Raw genomic sequence first — 26,230 nt, forward strand, 5'->3', positions numbered from 1 at the left:
AATAAAGAATATTCTGCACTATTCAGCAACTCATCCATGTTAAATGACCCTTACGTGAGATACATTTCTATCATCTCCATTCCACCGTATTCAATTGTCATGAATTCTCAAACGGGTTTATACGTGAACCTGTTTACATACAAACAAGGCATATTGCGGTTGCTGCACCAACAGTTCTGCAATCTGATCTTGTTGGCGTTCTGCACACAGTCACTTATATAACCCAAAGCCAAAGATAACCTTCACAGCTCATTTTTAAAAAGCTACATGATTTAAAAAATATTAAAATGCTCCTTCGTTAAAAACTGGCTGTGAATAACTTGTCTACGATCAGCCAGGAGGGCTGTTGAATAAATACATTTTCAAATTGAGGGGAATGGAATAAAGTCTCATTAATTGAAATATTTCAAATTCTGGTATACACAAGTCTGGGGTAATTAGTAGTTGAAACAATTCATTGCAAATGGTTTTCTTATTTTGCAGATGCAATGCAGGATGTGTCCTGTGGACAATCCAGTGTCCTAATTACTTGGTGTTATTTACTTTCACTGCATTCAGATCAAAGATTGGAGGAATCTCTTTCAAGTGCTCTTATTAAATGAGATGAAGATGCCTGCAAAATACAAGGCCAAAGCTCGAATATCACTTTAATGGTCAATTAGCGAGTTTGCACAATGCTTTTTGTTTGACTGTATGAAGTACATCTTGCTTTCATGCAAATGGTGGCTTGGTTTTGGTCACAACTATTGTTAAGCAGAAGACGTGCAATATAATCCAATTGGGTTATTTGAATAATTACACAAGCAACCACATTCTTAAAAACAATACCACTTCATGCAACATCAACATGCATAAATACAGTATAGCTAAAATATACAAGATAAAGCAGTGGCCTTGAAAAGAGGCCGATCAGCTTATTAGCTAAACATCACAATCTCACTCCATGTTATCCAAGCCATAAGAATATTTTTTTCTGAAACTCGGGTAATATCAGACACATATCTGATACTTCAACAGAAAAATCAGCACAAGGGGGCTTTTCGGTCTGCTAACACTTCAATGTTCAACAGTTATTGCAAAATGTGATGCCTTATGACTGTCAAAACATTAAGGTTGTGACTACTTGCTCAACACAAGGTTAATGAAAAAGAATTGCCACACAAAGGGTCTATCAAAACACAATTAACTGAAATACAAAAAAATTATCGTTTTTGTTCATTCTGTGAACACAAAACAGAAACATTTTGTGTTGCCGGAATTTTTGTGGTTAAATGCTACAGTTGCAAGTCACTGGCAGTTGAACTTCCCAGCTACACTGGCCACAGTCCAGAACACTTCTAGTTCCTTTCTAGCTCCAGAAAATTCACTTGTTTGGCCTCATTTCAAGGGCGGTATGGTGGCACAGTGGTTCGCATTGCGGCCTCACAGATCCAGGGACCTGAGTTCGATTCCAGCCTTGGGTGACTGCCTGAGTGGAATTTACACATTCTCTCCATGTCTGCATGCGTTTCCTCAGGGTGCCCCAGTTTCTTCCCACAGTCCAAAAATGTGCAGGTTTGGTGGATTGGTCGTGCTAAATTTTTGCAAGGGGTTAAGGGTACAGGCCAGGGGAGATGCCCTAGGGTAAGATACTCTGTCAGAGGATCAGTGCAGACTTGATGGGCCGAATGGATTCTTCTACACTGTATGGATTCTATTCTAATAGAAATTCTGTAATTCTGCGAAAACATGTTAAAATATAATCCAGCTGTATATGACAACTAAAATTTATCAAGCAGCTAGATGATTTCATGATAATTTTGTAATTCATTCTGCAACCAATTCAGTTATTATTAAAGTTGATTCCCACTAAATTCATTTTTCAGCCTTGGCACCAAATCTGCATGGATAGAAAAGGATTTTTGGCCAACTTTGAAGCCATGAGTCCAAAATTGCAAAAGAGAAAACACTGGAAAATATCAGCAGGTCTGGCAGCATCTATAAGGAGAGAAAAGAGCTGACGTTGAGTCCAGATGACCCTTTGTCAAAGCATTTTGTCTAAAATTGCAGTTTAACTGGGGATTAAGGTTACTCATCTCAGAGAACCAATTCTCTGCTGATTTCCATGCCAATTTCCCTTGCTTCTTTTCTCCTGCTGTCTGACCACCATGTTATCATCTGGAATTTGAAGGATAGCATCTAAAAACTGAGAGGAAGTACACAGGCTAAAGTATAAACACCATTAAATCTTACCCTTTCTATGCAGTTATACAGTCCTTGGTTGCCCTGGAAAACAGCGAAATGCTTCTCAAATCAAAAATACGATGGGCGCAATCTTACGAAAAAAATTTGAAGTCTGAAAATGGGTGTGTTTCAGACCTTTTTTTTGGGCGGGTTTGACAATGAAATCTTACCACTCTGGTCACTATTTTGGAGAGTAGTGTGATTTGCACTGGTTTGCGGGGGAGTGCGCAGAGCCTAAGCTGCCTGCATACTGCTCGGGGCACCATTGTGCTGGTGTCCTGATCGCCCAGTGAACTGGAAGACCCCTTCCTCCGGAATAAGCCCCCGCATGGCAACACAGGTCACCAGCATGGGACCCTCCTGATAAGTTCCCGTCATGCCCCCTTCTGCGGCCCACGCACTCCAGAACACCACCCCCACTCCCTTTTGACAATCACACCCCCCGCCCCCTCGCTGCACACCTCCCCCTTTGCCTATCACTGCCCCCTTGCAGAGCACCCCCATTCTTGCTTCACTCCCCACTCAGGCCCCATCTCCTTGGCACTGCCCTGGCAGCTATGGTGCCTGGTTGGCACTGAGGCTGGCACTGCCTGTTGGGCACTGCTTTGCCATGCCCCTGATCACCTGGGGGTTTCAATGGCCTCCGATCCCACAGCACGTCCATCACATCTGGTCCTATTGATGGGGACCATGAGTAATTCTCGCGATGTCCGGTCTGACCAATGAGCTGGTTAAGCATGGGTGAGGCCATCAATGGCCAATGCTTAAATGTAAATCGCGACATTAATTTGCAAATCGACTTCATGCCCAAGCCCATCCCGTTGGCAATACAGCGCCAGTTACATTGCGTGCGGTGTGAAAATGGGCATGAACCCAATTTTTTGCTTTGCACTCAACTTTACCGCCCATCGATGGGCAGGACAAGGACAAGGACAAGGCCCACAAATGGTCTCAAAATGGTTATGAAATCATCATCAGACATTATTCCACACAATTTAAACTGCCTCAGTCCTTTTAATATAAAAATTATTCTGGCTCAGATCTTGTAGTCAGTGACAAAGGAACAGCACTCAGTTCACCAGCCTCCCATAATAAGTTTCTGTTAAATTTTCAGGGGAGACATGAGGTCATCAAGTATCTAATCCACCATAGGACCCCTTACAAGGGATCTAGGGGTCTTTGAGCAGGGCCAAGGAGTAGCAACTAGTGAAGCATCTTCACTGACAAATCGCCCTCGATTTTCTCTCAAGTTGGGCAGTGGGAGTTGGGAAATTTCTTGGATCATCACATCCACCTTGAGAGAAAGTGTCCTGAATAGCAGAATCTTCATTTCGGGTGGGTGGGTACGGGATGGAGTCAGGCCCATCACCCCAGACGCAGATTGAAGATGGCCACAGGAGCTATAAAGAGTGCTGAAGCAGAGTGTTTAAAAAGCTCCCCTTGGTTCTCTAGGACTTTGTTCCATTTGTTCATTTACATTTTAGGCCCTCTTGTTCTCACCCTGACCTATTTCCCATCCATGTCAACCCATGTCCATGGCTCCTTAGTGCCCATTCATGCCAACCCTGATACATCACTGACCATAACACATACAATCAGGAGTAGGGGTAGGTCACCTGGCCCCTCAAGCCTGCTCTGCCATTCAATGAGATCATGGCTGATCTGACTGCAACTTCCACTCCAAATTCCAACCTATCCCCAAAAATCTTGCACACCTTGATTAGCAAGAATCTATTTACTTCTCCCTTAAAAATATTCAAAGACTCTGCTTCCACTGCCTTTTGAGGAGATGAGTTCCAAAGGCCCAAGGCCCTCAGAAAAAAAAACCTTCTCCTCTGTTTTAAATGGGCTACCCCTTATTTTTAAACTGTGACCCACTAGTTCTAGATTTTCCCACAAGAATCCTTTCTCTCAAATGTCCTATTAATTACATTGCCACGGTTTAATGACAATTGCATTAAGATTTAATGGCAGTGACACTGTTAAACAGGCGTTGGATGTTTTTGTACATCTACATCCCTTTGTAGCCTAATGTCCTCTTCACAACTTACTATCCTACTTATCTTTGCATTACCAGCAAATTTAGCAACCATACCTCAGCCCCTTCATCCAAGTCCTTTATATACATTGTAAAAGGTTGAGGCCCACGTACGGATCCCTGTGGCACACCACTCATTACATCCTGCCAAACAAAAAAATCACCCTTTATGCGTATTCTGTTACCTGTTAGTTAGCCAGCCAATCTGCTCTCCATGCCAAAATGTTACGCCCTGAACCATGAACTTTATTTTCCACAGTAACTTTTGATATGGCACCTTATCAAATGCCTCCTGGAAATCGATGCACAGAGCATTACTTCTTCAAAGAAATCCAAAAAGTTAGTTGAACATGATTTCCCTTTCACAATACCCCACAGACTCTGCCTGATTACCATGAGTTAGTGCCCTGCTATAAAATCTTCAATACTAGCTTCGAGCATTTTTCTTATACTAGATGTTAAATTAGTTGGCCTGTAGTTTCCTGCTTTTTGACTTCCTCCCTTCTTGACAAAAGGAGTTACATTGTTATCTCCCGAATCTAGGGAATTGTGGAAAATTTAAATCAACGCTCAACTATCTCACTGATTTATTTTAAGACCATAGTGTGATAACTTCAGCCAGGTAATGAGGTTAGCTTGCTAAAGCCTGATGAGTCCTAACTGATGGTTAAATCAGGGAGCCTCATGCTTCCCATTTAAAGCAGGTGTATCAGACTGCCAGCCTACATTCAGCAGGAAGTAACTGGAGAGCTGGCTGTGTACAGATGTATGGTGTAAATAACTTGGTGACAGGACTTGTGCCTCCATGGAGTTATTACAGTGGCGATGAGGAAAAAAGAGTGACCTGAAGGAACTTGCTGAACCACCGCACATATTGAGGGAAGCCATTGTTGAGAAAACATACCGCTGTTTGGTATGTTGGACTCTTTTGACCCCGCAGTGGAGGACTGGGCCCAATATGTGGAAAGGATGAAGTATTTCTTCAGGGCAAACAACATAACCTCAGATGAGAAGCAAAGGGTTATCCTGCTGACTGCGTGTGGGCCAGCAGCTTTTGAGATTACGCGCAGTTTAACTTTCTCGGAGTCACCGGACACAGTCTTTCCAAGAGTTGTCAAACTTAGCTCAAGAATATCATGACCCTAAGCCACCCCTGATCCTGCGGAGGCACCATTTTTACTCCACATTTAGAGAAGCGGGGAGTCAATCACCAGTTTCCTAACAAGGCTAAGACGTCTGGCGGAGGCTTGCAAATTCGGGGGGGGGGGCACTAAATGAGATGCTCGGAGGCCGACTGGAATTAACGATATGACTATACAGAAATGCCTGTTGGCAAAAACCCAGCTGGACTGTAAACAGGCATTACAGCTGGCCTTGTCATTAGGAAAAAACTACAAGCAGAGCGCATGAGCTCCAAGGTATCCTGATGGAGGTAGAGGCCAACACCAGGGAGACTGGGTTACGGGACTACCACTACGGGGCAGGCCATTACATAGCGGCCCTCCAGAAGTATTCAGATACGAGGGAGCCAGGCCACTACATAGTGGCCCTCCGGAAGGATTTGGATATGAGGGAGCCCAAATCCGCCTATAGAACCGCACCTAGACAAGGTCAGGTTAAGCCCAGAGTGACAGCAGTTCCTGTAGAGCCCCGCCCGACATGACACTGCGATGGTTGCCAGTGTCAGAATACACAGAGGAAAAGCAAATCTCCTAAACCAACTGGCCAAAAAAGAACACACAGGCCGAGGGACAGGAGAATGCACAAACTGGAAGAAGCCCCTATCTCTGACGAGTAACAGTCACTGCGCGTAGTGATGACAAAAATCAGAACTCAAATTGTTAGTGAGACTGAATGGATGTCCAATTTTAATGGCGGTTGAGACAAGCACAACCGTATGGGTCATAGGGGAGACAGTGTTTAACAAGATAAACACTGGACTCCAACCCTTAGCCCTGACCAAAACTTTGGCAAGGCTGTGGACCTATACAGGGGAACCACTGAAAGTGATGGGTACAACTCATGTGCCAGTTGCTTACGGGAAACAATTAGTTAGGCTCCCTTTAAATGGTAGTGGAAGGTTCGGGACGGAGCCTATTGGGGCAAAATTGCCTAAGAGATCCAGCTAGATTGGACAAATATCTTCCAGCTGGAAAATGGCCACCTGAGTGAGGCCCTGAGCAAATATCCGGAAGTTTTTCGGGAAGGCCTAGGGACAAAGGAGTCGAGGCAAAATTGCATGTCGACCCGGAGGCGGTCCCAAAGTTTTGCAAAGCCCGACCAGTACCATTTGCATTAAGGGAAAAGGTCGATGCGGAAATCAAAAGATTACTGCACGAAGGAATAATAAAATCGGTCCAGTTGGCGGAATGGGCGCACCCGTGGTTCCTATCTTAAAGCCAGATGGCTCGGTGCACCTTTGCGACGATTTCAAACAGATGATAAATCATTACTCAGCTAGACAAATACCCAACTCCCAGGATTGAGGACATGTATGCAAAGTTGGCGGGAGGACTTCTATACAAAACTGGACATGAGCCACGCATACCTGCAACTATGGCTGGACAAGGATTTGGAAAAATTCGCCACAATAAATATGCTGAAAGGCCTCTTCCAGTATAAAAGATTGCCTTTTGGGGTTTCGTGAGCTTGTGCCATGTTCCAAAGGACCATGAAGAGCATCCTACAGGGGTTATCGCAGGTTGCAATTTACCTAGATGATGTCCTCATTACGGATAAAATAAGGGCAGAACATCTGCAGAATCTGGAGGAAGTTGAGGAGATTTGCAGCAGCGGGAGTGCATTTGAAAAAGGTGAAGTGTGTCTTTTTAGCACCAAGTCAAGTCACAAGGTCACTGAAAGTGGCAACACAGGTGGAGAAGGTAGTTAAGGCGGCATACGGCATACGTGCCTTTATTGGCCAGGGCACTGAGTTTAAAAATTGGCAAGTTATGTTGCAGCTTTTTAGAATCTTAGTTAGGCTGCACTTGGAATAGTGTGTTTAATTCTGGTCGCCACACTACCAGAAGGATGTGGAGGCTTTGGCGAGCGTACAGAAAAGATTTACCAAGATGTTGCCTGGTACAGGGGACATTAGCTATGGAGGAGAGGTTGGAGAAACTTGGTTTGTTCTCACTAGAACAACAGAGGGGTACAACCCACGTGCCATTGAGGGGTGACCTGATAGAAGTCTACAAGAATGAAGTGCGTGGACAGAGTGGATAGTCAGAAGCTTTTTCCCAGGGTGGAAGAGTCAATTACTAGGGGGCATAGGTTTAAGGTACGAGGGGCAAGATTTAAAGGAGATGTATGGGGCAAGTTTTTTTTTAAACAGAGGGTGCCTGGAACTCGCTGCCAGGGGAGGTAGTGGAAGCAGATATGATAGTGATTTTAAGGGGCATCTTGACAAATACACAAATAGGATGGGAATAGAGGAATACGGTCCCCGGAAGGATAGGGGGTTTTAGTTCAGTCGGGCAGCATGGACAGTGCAGACTTGGTGGGCCGAAGGGCCTGTTCCTGTGCTGTAATTTTCTTTGTACCCGAGGTAGGTTACTTGAACAAAGTGGATAAGTCGGGCCTACATCCTCTGGAGAATCGGGTGCGAGCAAAAAAAAAATGCCCCGGCTCCCACAACCATCCAGGCTAACCCCTAGTCGTTTTTAGGACTAGTAACATACTAAGGGAAATTCATACAGAATAGGGCCTCCATTCTGGACCCCCTCCATCAGTTGCTAAAAAAGAGACCAACTTGGGAATTGTCGGCCCACCAGGGCAGGGCCTTCAAGAAAACTAAACAGCAACTCAATATACCAATACATTTTTGGATGAATGACCCAAGAAGGAATTGGTACTCACCTGTGACATGTCCCCATATGGAGTGGGCGCAGTCTTGGCACACAGGTGGCAGAGCAGCCAATAGTGTATGCCTCCAGCACCCTGGCAATGGCAGAGCGAAGATATGCCCAGATTGAAAAGGAAGGACTGGTAGTAATCTTCACAGTCAAAAGATTTCACCATATGGGTGAAAATGTACGATCGTAACAGATCATAAACCCTTGCTGGGCCTACTGAAGGAAGACAAAGCAGTGTCGCCGATAGCGTCAGCCCGGATCCAGCATTGGGCATTATTGTTGGCGGCATATCAGTATCGATTGGAGCACCGACCAGGGACTAGAGTGGCAAATGCCAATGCGTTAAGCCGGCTACTGTTACTGGACACCCCACCATTGGTACCCAGAATGGAGGAGACCATGACGACAAACTTTACGGATACCCTCCCGGTGGATGCACACAATATACGCCAGTGGACACAAAGACCCTGCATTGGCAAAGGTAAAGCACCTGGTGCTAACAGGGCAGCTGGAAAGACCGGTTCATCCACAGTTCCACCCATACTGGAGCAGGAGGGAGATCACGGTGGAAGACGGGATACTGCCGTGGGGAGCACAGGTCATCATCCCAAGGCAGAGCTGTCGGGACATACTGGCCGAACTACACCATGGGCACCCTGGAGTATCAAAAATGAAGATGCTGGCCAGGAGCCAAGTGTGGTGGCCAGACATAGCAAAACTGGTGGAACAGTGCCAGAAGTGCCAACAGGGATAGAAGGCACCACCGGCAGCCCCGCTGGGTCGCGACCATGGTCGCGACTCCATGTCAATTTTGCAGACCCGTTTATGGGGTCCGTGTTTCTGGTGATAGATGCCCATTCCAAGTGGTTAGACATTGATAACCTAAACTTGGTAAACACGATGGCAACCGTTGAGAAACTCCGCACCTCGTTCGCAACGCACGGAATCCCAGCGCTATTAGTTTCTGATAATGGTTCAGTGTTCACCAGCCTAGAATTCACACAATTTATCAAATGGGATCCGGCACATCAAGACAGCACCTCATCAGATGGGCTAGTGGAGAAAGCAGTCCAGACGTTAAAGGGCGGGTTAAAAAAACAGCCAGCGGCCTCATTACAGGTGGTTATTTGACTATAGGACCACTCCACATGTCACCACGGGAACTGCGCCAGCAGAGTTACTGATGGGCAGATGGCCCCACACCAGACAGCCTGTTGCTACCAAACCTGGGAGGAAAGGTGGAAAGACACCGATGCAGGGGCCACAACAACACTCGCCAAGAGGGACACTTTGAAGCAGGGAAGAGAGTTTGTCAGAAATTATGCAAATGGACCTGGAACAGTCGAGTCCAGGACTGGACTGGTATCCTACCGAGCATGCATAGGCAAGGCAGAGGTAAGGAAACATCTGGACCAGGTCTGGGCCTCGAACTTTCCACCCGTTCCGGAGCCGAGTCTGCCCTGCAGCCCTAGGGACGAGCAGAGTCCCCCTCAACAAGCCAGTCGCTTGGGGGAAGGAATGTGATACTTCAGCCAGGCTAATGAGGTTGGCTTGCTAGAGTATGAACTGCCTGATGAGTCCTAATTGATTAAATCAAGGAGCCTCATGCTCCCTGTTTAAAGCAGGTGTGTCAGACTCCCAGCCTGTATTCAGCAGGGAGCAACTGGAGAGCTGGCTGTGTACAGATGTATGGTGTAAATAAGTTGGTGATGGGACTTGTGCCTCCGTGAAGTTATTACACACAGGATGAAGGGTACCTGGACTCATCATTTTCCCTTGCATCATCCTTGCTAACTCACCCAGTATCCACTGTGGGCAGACCTCAGAAGTCACATTCAGATATTATAGCCTTCACTATATAAAACACCAAACACCCCCACTCATGAAAGAAAACAAGTGCTGGAAAAACTCAGCAGGTTTGGCAGCATCCAATGTGACTCTTCTTTGGAACTCATTCAATACATTTAAATACCCTCAAGTATTTAATCCCTTCTAAAAACAAACAGTTGTATTCAAACCCCTTTAATAACCTCTGATCAGTCAATCAAACTGAGCTTACAGCCCTGTGATAGGTTATGGTAATTAGCCAAGCATTAATAATACTTTAATGGTAGGAATCAGAGTTATGGCAACAAACAGGCATTGAAACTGCTGGAGCAGCTTTTAGCTCCAACTCTCAGACACAGGCATACTCTTTTTAAAAAAATGAAATACTGGCAATTTAAATAACTTCAAAGCTTGACAGGTCTACATAATTTAACTGAACTTCAGTATTTATCATGCAATGCAATTGCTGATACATTGACAGCTAAGATTCAGGGGTGCACTTCTCAGCCTTTTGGCCAAGTCAAGCGTCAGATCAAACCCAAGATGGGATGCAATGCCTTTTCTTGTCAGCTTGGATCTTATGTCTCTCCTGTGGGAATCATGAATTGAATTAAATTTGGGTTGATTTTTGGAGCAAGCAAATGGATGGATTCAGGTCTGCTCAGTCCACTCTGTGCATTGGCTTTGTAACTTTCAGAATGGAGTAAAAATAAAAACTTTGACCTCGCATTGTTTTTTTGTGACACCGACATTGTATTTCAATGTCGAGTCCATTTACAGGGTACTGTTGTAGCACAGCTGAGGAGCAGGGTAACTAGAAACCCATCATCCAAAATGTTACATTTAATTACACGTGTGCTTAGTCTGGAAGCTGCTATCCAATTTATTCCACAATAGTCAAAACAAAAATTCCAGGCTAATGTGTTGATGTTGCAACACGGGAAACACATTTAATGAAAACAGACCATATTTACAACAAAGCTTCCATAAGTTAATTAAGCTGAATTAAATGTGAAAAATTCAAATGACTCATGGTCCTAAACAATGAAATCCGAAGGCAAGATTGTATTGACTGCTCAGGAATTACTGGTTCTGGTATTGTTACTGCCACAAAGATACAAATTCAAAAGGCTATCACAGGAGACTCACTTTCTACTGTGTTGAGCTGAAAACGTCTTTTTATTTAAAAAAATACACAGCATGGGCTAGCATTGAAACATAATACAGAAATTGGGTGTGCTCCACAGTGGGTAGATAAGGTGTCTGAGGTAATCACTTAGTGCATCAATGAAGGAGATACAGATTTAATTTCTATTAGTTTATTATAAACATGAATACTTCCTGAAGCAGTTTTAACAGATTTCTAAAGTCAACCACCATTTGTGGGATTACAATGATAGTTAAACTCCACTTAACCAAAATTCCCTCCAGAACATAATGCGAAGCAATAAAAAAGAAACCGATTAGAACAGTCCCTATTAAACAGCACCTTGCATTTCCTGCAAATCCTGCTTTATGATTTATATACTGCACAAACAAAATGCTAGTCATTCAAATAAATGCAAACTATATCCAGTGTAACTGACAAGAATTTATACAGCTTATTTTTGTCTCTGATCTTTGAGAGTTATTCTGTCATCCACACTAATCAATTTAAAATTAACATTGAAAAAGGGAGAAATATCATTCTCTCTTCTATTACCATCCATCAGCAACCACACAGTCATTGAGACTTTGGTTACGGAGGCCACTCTTCAATATCTAAAACTTCACTCTCCCGAAAAGGAATTGGATTACATTTCTTTTGAAAATACAATAATTGAACATGTTACTCACCCCAGAATGAAAAACGATATTTTGAGGAGAAAAAAACCACAGTAAATTCCACTACATCATGACATTATCCCTGGAACCTGCTATCTCAGTTGCAACAAAAGATTTAAATTCTCAAGACAGCAGTATTATTTTACACCATGGTAAAAGGCAAACAAGGTTACTCTTCTGCTCTAGTTGAAGTAACCGAAAATATTTTCAGCGTTGGCTAGAATTTAGCGCCTAAAAGCATCTAATTCTGTAGAATATTTAGATTTAGAAAGTTATGTTTCTATAAATTTTGTAAAAGAAATATTTTTAATACAAGCTGCTTCTCCTTTTTATTTATTTCTCTGCCATGTCTCTTGCTTTAGCTTCTCCTGATGAGCAACATACATGCTGTGATGTAGAATCTGCTGCATAGTGCCTCCAATGGTGCCTTTCTCAGCCACTAATTACAATCATAGAATGGTTACAGCAGAGGCCATTCAACCCACCACGTCCATGCTGGCTTTCTTTAACAGCCACTCAGCTAGTCCCATTCTTAATAACCAAATTCCTCTTGAAAGCCATGATTGAATCAATGGCTTTCATCATACACTTAGCCATTGCATTCCAGACCCTAACCAGTCACTACATAAAAATGGTCTTCCCTCATGTTTCCTCTAGCAAATTAGTGTCCGCGCAATCTTCCACCAAGAGGAACAGTTATTTTTCTCTATATGCTCTCTCCAGACCCCACATGCTTTTAAACATCTCTAGCAAGTCTTCTCTCTTCTCAGGAGAACAGTCCCAACTGCCCCTATCTACTTATGTAACTGAAGTCTCATCTCTAGAACATTCTCAAAACTTTCCTACATCCTCCCTAAAGTGTGGTGTTCAGAATTGGGCAATACTCCAGTTGAGGCTGAACCAGTGTATGTAAAGATTCACCACAACTTTCTTCTTTGCATCTAATCATAAAGCTCAGGATCCCATATGCCTTATAACCACATTCAATCTGCCCTGACACTTTCAATAATTTAGACACCTAAATCCCCAAATCCTTCTAGAACATAGGAGTAAGGAGCAGGAGTAAGCCATCTGGCCCCTCCAGCCTGCTCCGCCATTCAATAAGATCATGGCTGATCTTTTCATGGACTCAGCTCCATTTACCTGCCTGCTTACCATAACCCTTAATTCCTTTACTGTTCAAAAATGTATCTATCTTTGCCTTAAAAACATTCAAACCAAGTAGCCTCAACTGCTTCACTGGGTAGGGAATTCCACAGATTCGCAATCCTTTGGGTGAAGAAGTTCCTCCTCAACTCAGTCTTTAAATCTGCTCCCCTTATTTTGAGGCTATGCCCCCTAGTTCTAGTTTCACCCACCAGTGGAAACAACCTCCCCACTTCTATCTTATGTATTCCATTCATAATTTTATATGTTTCTATAAGATCCCCCCCTTATTCTTCTAAGTTCCAATGAGTATAGTCCCAGTCTACTCAGTCTTTCCTCATAAGCCAACCCTCTCAACTCCCGAATCAACCTACTGAATCTCCTCTGCACCCCCTCCAGTGCCAGTACATCCTTTTTCAAGAGAGACGACCAAAACTGTACACACAGTACTCCAGGTGTGGCCTCACCAGCACCTTATACAGCTGCAACATAACCTCCCGGTTTTTAAACTCCATCCATCTAGCAATGAAGGACAAAATTCCATTTGCCTTCTCAATTACCTGCAAACCAACCTTTTGCGATTCATGCACAAAGACACCCAGGTCCCTCTGCATAGCAGCATGCTGCAATTTTTTAGCATTTAAATAACAGTCCATTTTGCTATTGTTCCTGCCAAAATGGCCGCCTTCACATTTACCAACATTGTACTCCATCTGCCAGACCCTTTCCCACTCACTTAAACTATTGAAATCGCTCTGCCCACTTTGGTCTACCACTCATCTTAGTGTCATTTGTGAATTTTGACACTGCACTTAGTCCCCAACTCCAAATCATCTATGTAAATTGTAAACAATTGCAGTCCCAACACTGATCCCTGAGGCACACCACTAATCACTGATTGCCAACCAGAAAAACACCCATTTATCCCCTCTCGTTGCTTTCTGTTAGTTACCTAATCCTCTGTCCATGCCAAGACATTACCCATTACGCCGTACACCTTTATCTTATGCAGCAGGCCTTAGTGTAGCACCTTGTTGAATGCCTTCTGGAAATCCAGATGCGCCATATCCACCGGTTCCCTGCACTCGTAATGTCCTCAAAGAATTCCAGTAAATTAGTTAAATATGAGCTGCCTTTCATGAACCCATGCTGCATCTGTCCAATGGGACAATTTCTATCCAGATGTTTCACTATTTCTTTCTTGGTGATAGATTCAAGCATTTTCCCCACTATAGAAATTAAGCTTACCAGCCTATAGTTACCTGCCTTTTGTCTACCTCCTCTTTTAAACAGTAGCATTTGCTGTTTTCCAATCTGCTGGAACCACGCCAGAATCCAGTGAATTTTGGTAAATTAACATGAATGCATTTGCTATTCCCCCACCATCTCTTTTAGTACCCTTGGATGCTTTCCATCAGGGCCAGGAGACTTGTATACCTTTAGCTTGCCTAACTCTACCTCTTAGTGACAATGATCATTGCTAGGTCCTCACCTGCCATAACCTCCTTTCATCAATTTTTGGCATGTTATTTGTGTCTTCCACTCTGAAGACCGACACAATAGCTGTTCAATGCCTCGGCCATTTCCTCATTCCCCATTATTAAATTCCCCTCTCAAGGATCAATGTGTACTTTGGCCACGCTTTCATTTTATATATTTATAGAAACTTTTGATATCTGTTTTTATATTGAGCTAGCTTACTCTCAATCTGCCTTACTTTTCTTTATAGCTTTTTTCATGGCTTTCTGTTGACCTTATGACTTCCCAATCCTCTAGTTTCCCACTAGTCTTTGCCACTTTGTATGCTTTATTTCCTTAGATATTCCTGGCCGATTATCCCTTTTCCTACAGTCCTTCCTTTTGCTGAGCATTGTGAAAAATTCCTTTGAAAGTCCTCCACTGTTCCTCAATTTTCCCACCATAAAGTATTTGTTCCCAGCCTACCTTAGCCAAATCCTTCCTCATCCCATTGTAGTCTCCTTTGCCCAAGCACAAGACGCTGGTATTGGAATTTACCTTCTCACCCTCCACCTGTATTTTAAACTTCAACCATACTGTAATCACTCCTCCTGAGAGGATCCCTAACTGTGAGATCATTAATTATTTCTGTCTCATTACACAGGACCAGATCTAGGATAGCTTGGTCCCTCGTAGGTCCCATTACATACTGTTCGAGGAAACTATTGCGGATACATTCTATGAATTCTTCCTCAAGGCTGCCTTGACTGACCTTGTTTGACCAATCGACATGTAGATTAAACCCGCCCATGATAACTGCCGTACAATTTTTACATGCATCAGTTATATCTTTATTTATTGCCCACCCCACAATGTTATTATTTGGTGGCCTATAGACTACGCCTTTGTGACTTGTTCTCCTTACGATTTCGGATTTTCACCCAAATGGATTCAACCTTTTTCTCCATAGAACCTATACCATCTCTTATGACCACCTTGGTGTCATCCTTAAATATCAGAGCTACACCACCTCCCTTACCTTCTTGACTGTCCTTCAGATCAGTCGTAACCATCCTGCAACCATGTCTCTATAATGGCCACTAAATTATACTCCTTCGCGATGATTTGCGCCGTCAACTTATTTACCTTGTTTTTTTTTCCTGTTCCTACACCTCCTTTAGAATTTTACCCTTCGTTTTATATTGCCTTTCCTTGTTCGTCTTACCAAAATGTACCACTCTACACTTGTGGATTAAATTTCATTTGCCATATGTCCACCCGTTGACCCAATTTATACCCTCTTGCAGTGCATCATGATCCTCCTCACCGCTCACAATACTTCAAAATTTGCAACTGATGCAAAACCTGGAAATGGAGCTGTGCACCCCCAAGTCTTGGTTATTACTGTAGATCATGAAACACAGTGATCCTAATGCAGACTCCTGGAGAGCCCCACTGTATACCTTCCTTCAGTCCAAAAAAACCCTATTTCCTGTCACTCAGCCAACTTTATATCCGTGTTGCCAATGTCCCTTTTATTCCATTGGCTTTAACTTTGCTCAGTAAGAGTTTTAATAACACCAGGTTAAAGTCCAACAGGTTTATTTGGTAGCAAATACCATTAGCTTTCGGAGCGCTGCTCCTTCGTCAGATGGAGTGGAAATCTGCTCTCAAACAGGGCAGAGACACAAAATCAAGTTACAGAATACTGATTAGAATGCAAAACTCTACAGCCAACCAGGTCTTAAAGATACAGACAATACAGACTCCACATTTTAACTTTGCTGACAGGCCTGTTATGTAACACTTCAAACACCTTTTGGATGTCCAGGTACACGGCATCAAGTCTCACTGTTACTTCACTGAAAAGCTCAATCAAATTTGTTATAGATGATTTACTTGCCCTAAACAAATCCATGCTGGTTTTCCTCAATTAATCCACTTTTGTCCATGTTAACTTTCTAACTGCTTTCTCACCATTGAGGTCAAACTGACTGGCTTATAGTTGCTGCAGTTATTCTTGAACCCTCTTTTGAACAAGCAAATAATATTTTCAAGAATTAGGTGGATTAGAAGATATTGACCAATACCTCTGCAATTTCCAATCCTTCTTCACTTAGCATCCTCGGCCACATCTGATTCAGTCTTGGTGACTTAAGAGCTAACCTATCTAATACCTCACCTATCAATTTTTAGCCTTTCCAGTATCTCAAATATGGAAACATACTGCTAATGTAGAATTTTACCCTGAACACGTCCTCTCACTGCCATTTACACTATTACCACCCCCTCTATATGAAGATAATTAAAGGCTTAATTATAACTACTCTATAGGATTTACATCTCTCTAATATTCCTGCAAATTTATTCCTCCATATCTTTCCCACTCGAATACATCCAGTAGTATAATGGGTGTCTGTTATTTCTTAGTTCTAACCAAATAGATTTGATCCCTGACCCCTTATAGAGTGCCCCCCCTCTCTGGGATTGTACTATCTATAATTAATATGGCCACCACTCTCCTTTCTTTCCTTCACACCTTGTGTCCAAGAATATTTAGTACCCAGTCCTGTCTTTTGAGCCAGGACTTTGCTATTGCCACAATATCATACTCCCATACAACTACCTGCACTGGTAGATCACCAATCTTATTTGCCACACTTCAGATATTCACATGCATGCAGTGTAAATCTGATTTAGATGCGAGCAACCTTGGATCATTCTCCCAGTGGCGCAGGCCCTGATTCTGAGGTCATTAACATAACAAAGGGGAGTGTGGGCACCAATTCAAATCTGGTTACAACATTCATGATCTTCTTGTGGAAAAATTTTAACAGCAAAATATTGGCACGAATAGCTTAAATTCATGATCCATGCAAAACTGTTTATAGAAACATTTTAGGTCTGTAATAAACATGAATAGCAGAGGAAAAAGTTTAACTCATTTGACCCTGAAGAGTAGCACAACACTGACTTTTTAAAACCACTCTGGGATCAATACTGGGGGAGGAAATGGTGCCATTTCTGCTTCTATAAAATATACTTGCTGATGTCAACAGATTGGAACTCTTCCAACTGGAAAATCGAGCAGGCTGCTGACTAGTTATGAAAATGATAATTTATCATTTCCTTAACAGCTACAGAATATAACAATGTTAGCACTTGGGAATTGTGAAACACTGAAAGCAATTTTAGCACCCTCCAAGATTCTCTGCTTCTAATCTTATGAGCTATTTAAAAAATCTATATAATGGAAATTAAAGTAATACACATTGTTAAAGTAGCTACGGAATAAGAATGAATAATTAGTGCATTATTTTTGTGTTGTACAATACCAAAATTAAACGGACTGGTATTCAATTCCATGCAAATACAATACTGGTATAAGGGAACACAATCTACCGCGAATCTTAGTCAGCAAGTCCACCCCCAATACAATGTAATTGCTATTTAATTGCCTGATACTGATCCCTATCAAATCACACCTTATAACACACCCACACAATCACAATGCAAGGATGATACACTACATTTGAAACTTATCATAAAACCTAGACTGTCGCTTTGAATTACAAATCTTTCAAAGATTAAGTGACTAGGGGTAGATGGTAGAGTAGTGATGTCAATGGACTAGCAATCCAGAAGACAGGCTAAGGCTCTGTGTTAAATTTTAAATGATGTGGACTCCTAGCCTTTGACCTGCTCTGGTAGCCACTGTATTTATGTGGCCAGTCCAGTTCAGTTTCTGGTCATTGGTAACCCCGAGGCCAAAAGAGAAAATGCTGCAAAATCTCAGCAGTTCTGGCAGCATCTGTAAGGAGAGAAAAAAGCTGACGTTTCGAGTCCACATGAACCTTTGTCACTTTGACAAAGTGTCATGTGGACTCGAAACGTCAGCTCTTTTCTCTCCTTACAGATGCTGCCAGACTTGCTGAGATTTTCCAGCATTTTCTCTTTTGGTTTCAGATTCCAGCATCCGCAGTAACTTGTTTTTATCCAGTTGTAACCCTGAGGATGTTGATATAATTTTAACCACAGGGTCGAAATCCAACACAAACTGGTGAAATTTAAATTCAGTTAATTAATAAATCTGGAATATAAAGCTAGTCTCAGCGATGGTGACCATGAAATTATCAACTGTTTAACTATCACCACTTGACATTCAATAGCATTACCATTGCTGAATCCCCCAATATCAACATCCTCAGGGTTACAACTGGATAAAAACAAGTTACTGCGGATGCTGGAATCTGAAACCAAAAGAGAAAATGCTGGAAAATCTCAGCAAGTCTGGCAGCATCTGTAAGGAGAGAAAAGAGCTGACGTTTCGAGTCCACATGACACTTTGTCAAAGTGACAAAGGTTCATGTGGACTCGAAAAGTCAGCTTTTTTCTCTCCTTACAGATGCTGCCAGAACTGCTGAGATTTTGCAGCATTTTCTCTTTTGGCCTCGGGGTTACCAATGACCAGAAACTGAACTGGACTGGCCACATAAATACAGTGGCTACCAGAGCAGGTCAAAGGCTAGGAATTCTGTGGCGTCCCAAAGCCTGTCTACAAGGCACAAGTCAGGAGTGTGATGGATTACTCCCCACTTGCCGAGATGAGTGCAGCTCTAAAAACACTCAAGCAGCTCAACAGCATCCAGAACAGAGCAGCCCGCTTGATTACCACCCCTTCCACAAACATTTAATCCCTCCACACCGATGAACATTGGCCAATCGTGTGTGCCATCTATAAGATGCACTGCAGGAAGTCACCAAGGCTCCTTAAACAGCTCCTTCCAGACCCACGACCACTACCATCTAGAAGGACAAGAGCAGCAGCTACCTGGGAACACCACCTAACCAAACCACTCACCATCCTGGCTTGGAAATGTATCACCGTTCCTTCACTGTTGCTAGGTCAAAATCCTGCAACTCCTTCCCTAATGGCACTGAGCGTACCTACACTTCAAGAGACTGCAGCAGTTCATGGCGGCAGCTCACCACCACCTTCTCAAGGGCAACTAGGAATAGCAATAAATGTTGGTCTAGCCAGCAACGCCCACATCCTGTAAATGAATAATTAAAAAATATAGTTTGCTAATGGCCTTTAAGGAAAGTCGTCTGCCATCCTTATCTGATCTGGCTTACATGCGACAGAAACGTGGTTGACACTTAACTGTCTTCTGAAAGAGCCTAAAAAGTCACTCCATTCAAGGGCAATTAGCAATGGGCAACAAATGCTGGCCTTGCTAGCAATGCCCACATTCATGAAAAACTGCCATTGTCAAAATAGTGTTTTTAAAGCCAAAAATCACTCTTAACCTCAATACCAAACATACAAAACGAGGTGGAACATCTGCCTTTCCACTTTTGCTTCATTACTCAGCAGACATATTTGCAACATATCTGTTGGTTGTAATTCATAATGCTAAAGTGCAAAGGGACTTGGGAGTCCTAGTCCAGGATTCTCTAAAGGTAAACTTGCAGGTTGAGTCCGTAATTAAGAAAGCAAATGTAATGTTGTCATTTATCTCAAGAGGCTTGGAATACAAAAGCAGGGATGTACTTCTGAGGCTTTATAAAGCACTGGTTAGGCCCCATTTGGAGTACTGTGAGCAATTTTGGGCCCCACACCTCAGGAAGGACATACTGGCACTGGAGCGGGTCCAGCGGAGATTCACACGGATGATCCCAGGAATGGTAGGCCTGACATACGATGAACGTCTGAGGATCGTGGGATTATATTCATTGGAGTTTAGGAGGTTGAGGGGAGATCTGATAGAAACTTACAAGATAATGAACGGCTTAGATAGGATGGACGTAGGGAAGTTGTTTCCATTAACAGGGGAGACTAGGACGCGGGGGCACAGCCTTAGAATAAAAGGGAGTCACTTTAGAACAGAGATGAGGAGAAATTTCTTCAGCCAGAGAGTGGTGGGTCTGTGGAATTCATTGCCACAGAGGGCTGTGGAGGCCGAGACGTTGAGCGTCTTCAAGACAGAAATTGATAAATTCTTGATTTCTCGAGGAATTAAGGGCTATGGGGAGAGAGCGGGTAAATGGAGTTGAAATCAACCATGATTGAATGGTGGAGTGGACTCGATGGGCCGAATGGCCTTACTTCCGCTCCTATGTCTTATGGTCTTATGGTCTTTAACAAAGAATCAATTAAATGAAATTAACAGTATTCAAATGATGGAGATTGTTATTTCCCAGAAACTTGATTAAAACTAAGTGTACGCTTGCTATAAATAGAACCATTTTGGCGAGGTCTTACTTCCCATTACAGAATCTTGGCATCTCTCTGAAGACCGTTAAAACTTCTCGCAAGGTTTGACCACCCTGTCACTGACATTGCGGTAGCAGTGCTCATTACAAAACATAGATCATAAGATCATAAACCCTACAGTGCAGAAGGAGGCCATTCGGCCCAACGAGTCCGCACCGACCACAATCCCACCCAGGCCCTGCCCCCACACATTTACCCGCTAATCCCTCTAACCTACGCATCTCAGGACTCTAAGGGGCAATTTTTAACCTGGCCAATCAACCTAACCCGCACATCTTTGGACTGTGGGAGGAAACCGGAGCACCCGGAGGAAACCCACGCAGACACGAGGAGAATGTGCAAACTCCACACAGACAGTGACCCGAGCCGGGAATTGAACCCGGGACCCTGGAGCTGTGAAGCAGCAGTGCTAACCACTGTGCTACTGTGCCGCCCAATCTGCAATGAAGGCTGATACAGCTTACCACCAGACGGCCCAGGGCGAGCAAAATCAATTAGAATTACCAGCCTTTACTGATAGTTCAACCAGTGGTACTCACTTAAGTCAAATGCCAAGGGATCAGTCAATCAGCTCCAGGAACTTACATTACTCAATCCAACTCCCCTACTTTATAACAACGATTACACTGCATAAATATTCTGTTGGTTGTAGAGTGCATTGGGATGTCCTGAGGTTGTGAAAGGTCCTGTATAAATTCAGGTACTCTCTTTTCTAGGCAGGACTGAACTCAACATAAGGACTGAGGAAGACCATATGGCCCATCAAGCCAACTCTACCATTCAATAGGATTGCAGCTGATCTTGGGCTTCAACAGCATTTTCCTGTCTGCTCCACTTATCCCCCAATTCCCTGAGACCAAAAATCTATCTCACCTTTAAATATGTTCAATGACAGTGCATCCACCATCCTCTGGGGTAGAGAATTCCAAAGATTCACAACTCTTTGATCGAAGAAACTTTGGCTCATCTCAAACCCAAATGATCAGCCCCTTGTGCTGAAGCAGTGCCTTCTTTTTCTAGGCACCCTAGCCAGGGGAAACAACATTTCAATGTTGATCCTGTCAAGCCCCTTCATAATCTCGAATGCTTCAAATAAATCATCTCTCATGCTTCTCAACTCCAGAAAATAGAGACCCTATTTTACTCTGCTCTCATCACAAGACAACTCTCACATCCCACCCAAGGACCAACTCGTGAATCTTCACTTGACTGCCTTCAATGAAAGTATATACTGCCCTTCAAATTAGAGACCAAAATTGCATACAGTATTCCAAGTGTGGCCTCATCAGAGCCCCTTACAATTGTAGCAAGGCTTCTTTATTTTCGAACCAGTTTACCTTTGTGATAATGGGATAAAGATGCTGGCTCAGACACTGGACTCTTGGAATCTGAAGTAACAAGTGAGTCATAGAGGTTTACCACATGGAAACAGGCCCTTCGGCCCAACTTGTTCATGCCGCCCAGTTTTTACCATTAAGCTAGTCCCAATTGTCTGCGTTTGGCCCATATCCCTCTGTACCCATCTAATCCATGTAACTGTCTAAAAAGGCTTTTTAAAAGACAATTGTACCTCTACTACTACCTCTAGCAGCTTGTTCCAGACACTCGCCACCCTCTGTGTGAAAGAATTGCCCCTCTGGATCCTTTTGTATCTCTCCCCTCTCACCTTAAACCCAAGCCCTCTAGTTTTAGACTCTCCTACCTTTGGGGAAAGATGTTGACTATCTACCTTATCTATGGCCCTCATTATTTTCTCGACCTCTGTAAGATCACCCCTAAGCCTCCTATGCTGCAGGGAAAAAGGTTCCAGCCTCTCCTTAAAACTCAAACCATCAAGTCTTGGTAACATCCTAGTAAATCCTTTTTGCACTCTCCAGTTTAATAATATCCTTTCTATGATAGGGTGACCAGAACTGTACACAGTACTTACCAATGTCTTGTACAGCTTTGACAAGATGTCCCAATTCCTGTATTCAACGTTCTGACAAATGAAACCTAGAATGCTGAATACCTTCTTCACCACCCTGTCACTGAATTATGCCACCATTTAAACTGTCACCACTTCTTTACTGTTGCTGGGTCGAAATCCTGGAACTCGCTCCCTAACAGCACAGTAAATGTACCCACACCTCGTGGACTGCAAAGATTCAAGGGGGCAGCTCACCACCACCTTCTCAAGGGCAATGAATGCTGGTCTAGCCAGTGAAACCTAGATCCTTGAATTAATAAAAACCCTACTACATCCCCTCAGTTGATGAATTAGTACTCTTCCATGCTGGTCACCACTTGGACGAAGCACTGACGTGGCAAGTGCACAGAGTATAATCTGGGTGGTGGATTTCAATGTTCACCACCAATGGTAACTCAGTCGCACCACTACCGACAAATGGCTGAGTCCTAAAGGACATAGCTGCGAGACTGTTCTGCAGCATTTGATGAGGGAACTAATAAGAAGGAAAAATCTACTTGACCTCGTTCTTACCAATGTACCTGCCAATGAAACATCTGTCCATGACAGTATTGGTAGGAGTGACAACCGCACAGTCCTCATGGAGACGAATTCCTGTCTTCACATTGGCGATGCCACACAACACACTGGAGGGTACTACCACCATATTAAATATGGGATAGACTTCAAACAGGCCTAGCAACGCAAAACTGAGCATCCATCAGCAGCATAATTATATGCAACCAGTCTGTAACCATATGGCTCGGCATATCCCCTACTTTACCACTGACCAGGGCTGATCCCCTGGCTTAATGAAGAGTGCAGGAGCGCATTCCAGGAGCATCATCAGGCATACTAGCCATGCTCAGTTTGGGTTCCACTAGGGCCACTCAGCTCTTGACTTAATTTAAGCCTTGGTCCAAATATTGGTTTGGAGTCATGCCAAGCACAAAGAATGATGATTGTGGTTGTTGCAGGTCAATCATCTTTGTTCCAGGACATCACTGCAGAAGTTTTGCAGGGCAATGCCCGAGGCCCAACCATCTTCAGTTGCTTCATCAACATTCAGTTACAATTACCATTGCTAAATCCTCCACTTCCAACCTCCTGGGAGCTACTCTTGACCAGAAATTGAACTGGGCCAGCCATATCAATACTGTGGCTACAAGAACAGGTCAGAGACTAGGAATTCTGCAGAGAGTAACTCAGCTCTTAGCTTCCCAAAGCCTGTCCACCATCTATCTACAAGACTCAAGTCAGGGGTGTAATGGAACACTCTCCACTTGCCTGGATAAATGCAGTTCCAACAACCCTCAAGCTCAACACCAAACTTCAAAAATGATTCAGGACAGCTCACTTATTTGGCACCCCATCCACTACAATCAACATTCACTTTCTACACCACTTGTGCACAGTTGCAGCAATGTATTCCATCTGCTCTTTCAACAGCATCTTGCAAACCTGCAACCTCTACTATCTAGAAAGACATGGGCAGCAGGTATAGGGGAACACTACCTGCAATTTCCCCTCGGAGTCACACTCCATCTTGACTTGGAAGTACAGCACCTACACTGTGGCTCGGTCAAATTCCTGTAACTCCTTTACTAGCAGCATTGTGGGTGTTCCAACAACACATGAACTGCAATGGTTCAAGAAGGCAGCACATCACCACTTTCGAGGGCAATTTGGGATGGTCAATAAATGCTAACCTAGCCAGCAATGCCACATCCCATGAAAGAATTTAAAAAACGCTACCTGTTGAATCAAGGATTAGAATAGCCACTACCACTGATTCAATTTCAGAGGCCCTTGGGTATGATAATTAGAGCTTAGCCAATTGTAGGAGATGGAACATGACTTCCTTGTTTACAGAAATCATTTAAAAGTTTAAGTATGTAATAAATCAGATGTGAATAGACTTTTGTTTGGTTTTATGGGACAAATGTAATTGGATTGCAAGAGCTCCTTCAATATGCGCTATATATTGCAACTTAGAACCCGAATGTACACAAATCAAAAAAACAGGCTTAGCATTTATGCTGCCCTTTTCATTGGCAATATATATATTTATCTAAATAGCTCTGTACAAACTTTGTCTAGCTTCCCGAGTTCTGCCTTGCAGCAGAGAAAAATCAAGTACAGGAATTTTTGGTCACAGTATCTGTTGAACTATTTACCATTCATACATGAATTATTAATTTACATTTGTGAATTCACATGCACTGATGAGTGTATAGGCTAGACGAGCTATTACTGATGATCTTCAATCAAAGATCAATTGCTCAACCCCTTCTCTGAAAGCAAGGCCCCTCAGTGTAAAACAACTTCACATTAAGGCCAGGTTTTTATTTTTGATTTACAATGACCTAAGTGCCACAACAGTTTACAATTGTTTTTAATTGACGACATAATAGGCATGGGTTCAAGATGAAACATGCACAGTAGCTCTATGTTGATCATTTCATTATAAGTTACTTAGGAAACTATTCTGCTCTGCTTCTGAAACAGGAAGAATAATTATTAAATGAATGAAAGGAGTGGATGGGCTAGCTACAATTTTCAATTTCCTCTGTACAAATATATGTACTTTTTAGTACAGAAACTTAATTTCAACTTAGTTCAACTTATTATAAATGATGCAAATCAGTTTTCCTTAATGTTTATATTAAAAATAAATCCATGTTCAGATGTGAAATATATTTTTGAAACTTGCAATTTCAGTGATCAGAAATTGCTTAAACATACACAGGCCATAAAAAGATAATCAGTTGTGTGTACTTGGATATGCTGCAGAATTGAACAGATTTTTAATACAACATGTCCCATATTTGATGTTAATTAGAATACTTGCATTGTAAATTAAACCCCAGTTTTATTCCTCGAGGCTGTTGTTAGGTGATGGAGCACTCTAAATTTATTAACCAGAATTTCTTAGTCTATATAAGCTGCAGGAAAAATCTAATTACAGATCATGGAGGGTTCAAAGTGGTAGATTCAGATACGTTAACATGTGCCTCACTCTTATAACAGCATTCAGAATGACAGAATAAAACTAATTCATTTCATGGGACGTGAACATCGCATGGCCAGTATTTGTTGTAAGAGTTTTAACACCACCAGGTTAAAGTCCAACAGGTTTATTTGGTACCAAATACCATTAGCTTTCTGAGCGCTGCTCCTTCGTCTCCACTCCATCTGACGAAGGAGCAGCGCTCCGAAAGCCAATGGTATTTGCTACCAAATAAACCTGTTGGACTTTAACCTGGTGGTGTTAAAACTCTTACTGTGTTTACCCCAGTCCAACGCCGGCATCTCCACATCAGTATTTGTTGCCCATCTCTTAATAGCTCTCAAGAAAGTGGTGGAGAATCCCCTTGTTGAACTGCAGCACTCCATGTGGTGAGGGAGTTTTAAGATGTAGCAAGATAATCAATGTAATTATACAAATTGCCCCAATTCAGAACCCAATATAATCTACTAAATTGTACTACAGTGAGCAAACTTAGTTAAGTGCTCATCCTGAAGCAAAATACTGCAGAAGCTGGGAAATCTGAAATAAGAGCACAAAATGCTGGAAATACTCAGCAGATCTGACAGTTCTAAAAGATCACCCTGAAACATATACTGTTTCTCTC

The 26,230-nt window shown here is 42.8% G+C and overlaps 1 protein-coding gene across 6 annotated transcripts in view; it reads right to left on the reverse strand.

Moving 5' to 3' along the window:
• Positions 1–26,230, reverse strand: part of LOC144501401 (lysine-specific demethylase 2B-like) — a 192,699-nt gene that overhangs the window by 69,526 nt on the left and 96,943 nt on the right. The window lies entirely within an intron of this gene.

This window comes from Mustelus asterias, chromosome 12, assembly GCF_964213995.1.
Source record: "Mustelus asterias chromosome 12, sMusAst1.hap1.1, whole genome shotgun sequence".
NCBI lineage: Eukaryota > Metazoa > Chordata > Chondrichthyes > Carcharhiniformes > Triakidae > Mustelus > Mustelus asterias.